This window comes from Tursiops truncatus, chromosome 2, assembly GCF_011762595.2.
Source record: "Tursiops truncatus isolate mTurTru1 chromosome 2, mTurTru1.mat.Y, whole genome shotgun sequence".
Taxonomy (NCBI): Eukaryota; Metazoa; Chordata; class Mammalia; order Artiodactyla; family Delphinidae; genus Tursiops; species Tursiops truncatus.
In genome coordinates, this window is record NC_047035.1 from 59,854,892 (window position 1) to 59,863,260 (window position 8,369).

Consider the following 8,369-nt stretch of genomic DNA (forward strand, 5'->3'; position numbering starts at 1 on the left):
CAAGGCTCAAATTGTCCCAAATTTGGCCAATGTGAACTCCTTGAAGTTGACCCCTGTATCCACACAATCTCAGTGGTATTGATAGCATTCCTGCTTTCTGGCATAGCAAGAGGTATCAAGCTCATCTGGTACATTTCCTGCCCCAGACCTAGAATCAGCCATTTTTTTCAAGGAACCCTTCTTCCTTTTGTTGAGAAATGGCTTTTAGAGACTATGATCAGCACTGGGGATGCTCACTTCTACCAGACTGTCATTATTTCTATGCCCTCTCAGTAAATAAAACTAGGAAATATGTGAATTTCAGAAAGAAAAATAAATCATGCATTCATATGGATATTTCCAATTCAAGTGAAAAATTAAATCATCGATTATTATATTTGTACCTCTTTGCTTTCACACTGAAAATCTTGGTTTTAATGACATTAACATGATTACATATTTGATTATGCATATACATATATAACGTATATTATGCGTAAAATAGTTTCAAAGCAACAATACTAGTATTACTACTAACAATAGAACTAATAGTACTAACAATAGAACTATCAATTGTGGGAATTCCCTGGTGGTCCAGTGGTTAGGGCTCCAAGCTTTCACTTGCACAAGCTGTGTGGTCAAAAAAACAAAAAGAACTACGAATTGCAACTAAATATTTCATTGTGGTTCTTTTTGCTCTCTAGGATATAACTCACCATGGAGCTACATTAAAAGTTTGAGTTTTAATGTCATTTGAAATAATTTTTTTTTTCTGTGTGGCTTATACTGTCAATTTTATATACTCCTAGGTTCATTTGTATCCATTTGTTTCAGATTTGTAGTTTTTTTTTTCCTTTTTGATCCAAGTTTTTTACTTATAGGAAATGTTCACATGGTTCCAAAATCAAAACTATAAAACAAGGTGCAGTCAGAGAAGCTTTTTAAACACTTTTTGTCCCTCCTTTTCACAATAAAGGTGTTTTTTAAGGTTATGATATTGGACTGACTTGTTAAAGAGAACCTGATACCAGAGGGAGATTCAACAGAGTGCATTGTTAGTAACAGTTACAGGGGGGAAATTACATGTTAATGAAATAAGCCTTATTTAAATCAGTAAACATATTATAGATCCAAAATAAATTTTACACAAAAATAAATTTTCTTGTCTTCCTGGTGAAGTGCCTCTCCTGATCTTTTCAGCTAGGATCCAATCAACTATGGGGTGGGGGAGGGACTGGGGGGGCTGTGGACAGAGACACAGAAGTCTCTACTTCAACAAGAGGAAAACAAAAGAGCTTCCTGCAAATTGGAAAAAAAATTCAAAAGTTTCCTATATACAAACAACAACTAAGTGGAAATACAGAAAAGGGAAAAATTCTTATTAAAAAGATACCTGCACACAAACCCTGTGGCTAAACCTAATAAATATGTGCAGGACCTGTATAAAAAAAACTATAAAATTTTACTAAAATGGATGACAGAATAAATGGAGAGGCATACTAGTTTCTGTTTAGACAGATCAATATTCCAAAATTGTTGATTATTCCTAAATTATAAAGTCAGTGCAATCACAATCAAATTACAACTTTGGGGGGAACTTGAAAAGTGATTCTAAAGTTTTCAATTAAAAATAAATATATATTTTGGGAAATTTGGAAAAGCATAATTGGGGGCACCCCATGTGTGTCCCTAATCCCAGCTGGTCTGCCTGAGACCCCCTGAGCGCCAGAACTGGTCCCCCCACAGGGCCCCATTTCCACTCCCTCAAGATGAAAGAAACTATCATGAACCAGAAGAAACTCACAGAACTGCAGGCCCAAGTGAACATTGGTGGGAAAGGAACTGCTCACAGAAAGAAGTTGGTTCATAGAACAGCTACAACAGATGATTTAAAACAAACAAACAAACAAACTTCTCCTTAAAGAACTTAAAGAAACTTAGGGGTAAACAACATCTCTGGTATTGAAAAGTTAATGTGATGCACATTAACAACTCTAAATTTCAAGCATCTCTGGCAGCCAACACTTTCACTGTTATTGGCCATGCTGAAACAAAGCAGCTGACAGAAATGTTACCTGGCATCTTAAACCAGCTTGGTGCAGACAGTCTGACTAGTTTAAAACAACTGGCTGAAGCGCTGCCAAAATAATCTGTGGATGGAAAAGCACTGCTTGCTACTGGAGAGGATGGTGATGATGAAATTCCAGATCTTATGGAGAATTTTGCTGAGGCTTTCAAGAATGAGACAAACTGCATTGAGTCAACTTCTGAAGATGAAACTTGAAGTTACTGGGTGCTGCTATTTTATATTAAGACTACTTTTTAAAACTTTGTCCCTGTGTCTGATAAAATATGCACTTCTAATATTTTAAAGCCCAAGCCCCTTGGACACTGAAGCTCTTTTCAGTTTTTGCTTATACACAATTCATTCTTTGCAGCTAATTAAGCTGTAGAAGCCTGGTAATAAAGTTTGAAACAAAAGTTAATAAAGTTTTTCACTTAGTTTTTTGGGTTTTTTTTTTTTTTTTTTTGCCGTACGCGGGCCTCTCACTGTTGTGGCCTCTTCCGTTGTGGAGCACAGGCTCCGGATGCACAGGCTCAGCGGCCATGGCTCACGGGTCTAGCCGCTCAGCGGCAATGTGGGATCTTCCTGGACCCGGGCACGAACCTGTGTCCCCTGCATCGGCAGGCGGACTTTCAACCACTGAGCCACCAGGGAAGCCCATCTTCACTTCGTTTTTAAAAAATGCATAATTGGGGAGGATCTAGCATAGATAAAAAATAGATATTAAAACCTACTATAAAATAACTTTAAGTAATACAGTACAGCACTCAGTTGAGTAGACTAGGGTCCATAAATAGATCCAGGAACACATGGTAATTTGCTATATGAGTGCATTTCAATATAGGGAAGGCAAAGGTTATCCAATCAATTATACTGGTACAACTAACAGAAACTTGGGAAAAAAAGAAGCTGATCCCTACCTGTTTTTTTGTGTGTGTGTGTGGTACGCGGGCCTCTCACCGTTGTGGCCTCTCCCGTTGCAGAGCACAGGCTCCGGACGCGCAGGCTCAGCGGCCATGGCTCACGGGCCCAGCCACTCCGCAGCATGTGGGATCTTCCCGGACTGGGGCACGAACCAGTGTCCCCTGAATCGGCAGGCAGACTCTCAACCACTGTGCCACCAGGGAAGCCCCCCTACCTGTTTTTTTTAACAACTAAATAAATTTCAGATAAATTAAAAGTTAAATGTAATATATACAGTGGAATATTACTCAGCCATAAAAAAGAATGAAATAATGTCATTTGCAGCAACATGGATGGATCTAGAGATTATCATACTAACTGAAGTAAGCCAGACAGAGAAAGACAAATATCATATGATATCACTTACATGTGGAATCTAAAAAAAATGATACAGGGAGTTCCCTGGCCGCCTAGTGGTTAGGATTCCAGGCTTTCACTTCCATGGCCTGGGTTCAATCCCTGGTCGGGGAACTAAGATCCCGCAAGCCACGTGGCATGGCCAAAAAAACCTAAAAAATAAAAATTTAAAAATAAAAACAAACAAAACAATACAAATGAACTTGTTTACAAAACAGAAATAGACCCACAAACATAGAAAACAAACTTATGGTTACCAAAGGTGGGAGGATAAACTAGGAGTTTAATATTAAAATATACATACTACTATATATAAAACAGATAACCAACAAGGACTTACTGTATAGCACAGGGAACTATACTCAATATCTTGTAATAACCTATAATAGAAGAGAATGTTAAAAAAGTATATATTTATATATATATTGATAACTGAATCACTTTGCTGTACACCTGAAACTAACACAACATTGTAAATCAACTATATTTCAATAAAAATTTTTTAAAAATTACAAACAGAACTACCATATGAAAAAATATTAAATGTTAAAAAAAATCCTCAAATTATAAATGTACTAGAAAATATGTTTCATTCTTTATTAAAGAAATACAAATCAGTACAAGGTTTTTATTAATGAGATTGCCAAAAAAAAAGAATATAGTTGACAAAACTCAGAATTGATAAGGATATAAGGAGAAAAACAATTTCATATGTAGTTGGTAGGAGTATAAATTTGTATAATTTTCCAATATGCTTCAAAGGTCTCCTTGACCCATCAATTTTATGTATATGAATTTACTTAAGGCCAGTTTTGACACTGCCTGAGAATAAAGGTGAGGCTCACATAATAATGGAGAAAATTTGTTTAATCATTAAGATGAATTAATTTGGGGTCACTAAATGACAGGCAAGCTGAGAAAGTGCCCTTGTTAAAAGACATTATAAAGTGATGAATCTTAACATGCTCAAAAAGTATATTTAAAAAACTTAGGAAAAAACTTAAAACTTGACTCTTGGTAGTGGGGGAAGGGAAATTAGGAACACATTTTTTTATTAGCTAGATAATAAGTTCACAGGTGTTTGCTATGATTTTGGCTATTTTTTTAAATGTCTGAAACATCATTACATAGCAAAAGGTATTTTAACTGGATGAGAGACAGGGATGAAGTGAATTCTTCTTTTTGGATAAAATTACACACTGTACTGACTTTTTGATTATTTATTCCTTGTTTGCCATATTTGATTTGATGATATCTGAGAAGACATTTATTTTCAAAGTGAAGAAACTTTTAACAAGATATATGAAAATTTTGTGAACTTGGAGTCAACCAGAAAAAAATGCATAGTTATAGCCAAACCTACTACAAGCAAAACTTCAGTAGTAGCTGGCAATGAGGCTGCTATGCACTTGTCACACAAGCATGTGCAGCTTGTGTAACATTCTCTAGGAATACTTCTTATCATGAGGGAGAATGCATATTCATACATCATTTAAATATTTTAAATTGGATTTTTAACTGATAGATTATAGATATATGTGTGTGTTTGCACAATGTGCACATATACATGTACATACATAAACAAAATAAAATAATAGTGATTTGAACACTTGTATTTATAAAAGTTGATTCACTGAGGGGGAAAACATGTGTGATTCCATTACATGAATTAATGCACTAGAAGATTTATCTGAAGAAATTATCCATAATTTAGGATGGAGACACAGAGATGCAAAAGGTAGGTTCAAAGATACTGAGGAAAGACTGAGGTCTAACATACATTTAAGCTGAACACAAGGAGAAAAGGGAGAAAAGGACAGAAGGAATATTTGTAGAGATATTGGTTAGGAATGTAGCCCCCATGAAGGTAGAGATTTTGTCTGTTTTTTTCAGTACCATATCCCTAAACCTAGAAGACAGCCTGATATAGTAAGTGATTAGTAAATGTATGTTAAATGCTATTTAATTCTACTTCCAGTAGTATGGGAAGGTTGGCCTTCCTAGGCCAACCATCCCACTGAAAGCCTTCAAAATGCCTGGGTAAAATATCAAATCTTAAAAGTATTTATGAGATCCCAAGGGACTTTTTGTTAAATGAGAGGCAGAAGATGAAAGAGTTTTTGCAGGGACAAATACCAAACAACTCAAACGTTACATCTGAGAAAGGAACCAAAGAAAAAGAAATGAGGTCCAGAAAAATACCCCTTAGGAGAAATAAGCATTATATACATGATAGAGTTGATGGTTTGTTGGACCAGTAGAGTTGATGAACTGTTGGGCCAGAAGAGGAAGAAGTCACCAGCACAGCACTTTCCATTTTAACTTAAAGATCAGGTGGCTTATATACACCACAAGAAATGTGAACATACGTTTATCAAAAGACATGAACAAGTATGTCATTAACAGCACTGTTCATACTGACCTCAAATTGTGTGGAAACCACATAAATGCCCATCAACAATAGAATGGATGCACAAATTATGGGGTATTCATTCATGCAATGGAATAATACACAGCAATAAAAAAGCTACAGTTACAAGCAACAAAATTAACAAACATCACAAACCTAACATTGAACAAGTATAAAATAATCCATTTATATAAAACACAAAACAGGCAATAACCATTATCCTGATTTCTAACAATGTGTCATATTCATGGATTGGAAGACAGTATTTTATAGGAACCAAACTGACCTATAGATTCAAAGCAGTTCAAATCAAAATCCCAGCAAGTTTTTTGTGGATATTCAGACTGACTCTAAGATTTATATGAAAATGCAGGTGGGCAGGAGAGTCAATTAAAACACGGTGGGAGAATCTGCTCTACCTGATATGAAGTATTAACATGAAGCTATGGTATTAAGACAGTGGTACTGGCTCAAAGATAGAATCATAGACCAATGCATGAAGAACCTAGGGGCAGGGCAGGAATAAAGATGCAGACGTAGAGAATGGACTTGAGGACGCGGGGAGGAGGAAGGGTAAGCTAGGACGAAGTGAGAGAGTGGCATGGACATATATACACTACCAAATGTAAAACCGGGGCTTCCCTGGTGGCCCAGTGGTTGAGAGTCCGCCTGCCGATGCAGGGGACACGGGTTCGTGCCCGGGTCCGGGAAGATCCCACATGCCGCGGAGCGGCTGGGCCCGTGAGCCATGGCCGCTGAGCCTGCACGTCCGGAGCCTGTGCTCCGCAACGGGAGAGGCCACAACAGTGAGAGGCCCGCGTACCGCAAAAAAAAAAAAAAAAAAAAGTAAAATCGATAGCTAGTGGGAAGCAGCCGCATAGCACAAGGAGATCAGCTCCATGCTTTGTGACCACCTAGAGGGGTGGGATAGGGAGGGTGGGAGGGAGGGAGACCCAAGAGGGAAGAGCTATGGCGATATATGTATATGTATAGCTGATTCACTTAGTTATAAAGCAGAAACTATCACACCATTGTAAAGCAATTATACTCCAATAAAGATGTTAAAAAAAAAAAGCATCATAGACCAATGAAATAGAGAGCCTAGAAAGAGAAACATGCATATATGGATATGTGATATAGGAGAAAGGTGGTACTGCAGAGCAGTGTGGAAGGCACAGACTTTTCAATAATTGAAGTTGGGCAATTTGACATTCACAAGGAAAAAAGAAATGAGACTTAACCCCAGCTCACACCATACACAAGAACCAGTTCCAGGAAAATGATACAATTATATATGAAAAGTAAGATAATAAAGTTTTAGAAAGTTAAAATAGAAGACTATCTTCTTGACCTTGAAATAGGGAGATACATTTTAAATAGGACACATAAAGTATCAACCACAAATATTGATAAACTGAACATTATAATCAAGAAATTCTTAATACCATTTAAAAAGTGAAAATCCCAGCTACAAGGTGGGAGATGTTTGCAATGCATACAGTTGTTCCTTGGTATCCCCAGGGGATTGGTTCCAGGACTCCTTTCAAATATCAAAATCCACAAAAATGCAAGTTCTTCATACAAAATGGTGTAGTATTTGTATATAACCTACACACATCCTCTGGTATATTTTAAATCATCTCTAGATTACTTATAATACCTAATACAATGTAAATAGTTATAAATACAATGTAAATGCTATGTAAGTAGTTGTCAGCATGTGGCAAATTCAAGTTTTGCTTTTTGGATCTTTCTGGAATTTTTTTCCCCAAATATATTCTATCAGCGTTTGGTTGAATCCATGGATGCAGAACCTGTGAATACGGAGCGCCGACTGCATACTCAACAAAGGATTCACTTCCAGAGTATATACAGAACTTGTAAAATAAAGAAGAGAAAGTCCCCAAAGAGGATATCCAAAAGGTTTAAAAAAAATAGGAAAACACACTCAACCACAACAGCCATCTAGAAAATGCAAATTAAAACCACAATGAGATACCACTACGCACCAACCACAATGGTTAAAGTTAGAAGACTGACAATACCAAATGTTAGCAGGTATATGGAGCAATGGGAACTTTTATATACTGCTCGTGATACAATGACTTCAAAGAACTGTTAGGTGTTACCTACTAAAGTGTGTGCTCCGTGTGTGTGTGTGTGTGTGTGTACACATATTTGTGTATAACTTACAACCTAGCAATTTCATTCCTAAGTATATATCTGTGCACATGTTTACCAAAAGACAAGAAAGTTCTATAGCAGAATTATTTGTAAAACCCCCAAATTGAAAAGAATCTCAATATCCACATACTGGTGATAGTTATCTACAGTGACATACAAGAATATGAATGAGTCACAGGAACATAATGTTGGGCAAAAGAAGTCAAACACAAAAAAATACATACATTATGATTTTATTTATGTGAAGATTAAAAAACAGGAGAAAAAATAATAATGTTTAGGATGCATTCATCACTTTTAAAATGATGAAGGAAATCAAGAAAGCAATTACCAGAAAGTCAAAATAGTGGTGTTAAAAGATAAACTGAGGAACATCAAAATTTTGAAGAGTGTATTTGAGCAAACATTGAT

At 36.4% G+C, this 8,369-nt stretch overlaps 1 pseudogene; it reads left to right on the plus strand.

Annotated features, from left to right (window-relative positions):
• The first annotated feature begins 1,748 nt into the window (after window positions 1–1,748).
• Window positions 1,749–2,263, plus strand: LOC117310311 (transcription factor BTF3 pseudogene; annotated as a pseudogene).
• Window positions 2,264–8,369: the final 6,106 nt, after the last annotated feature.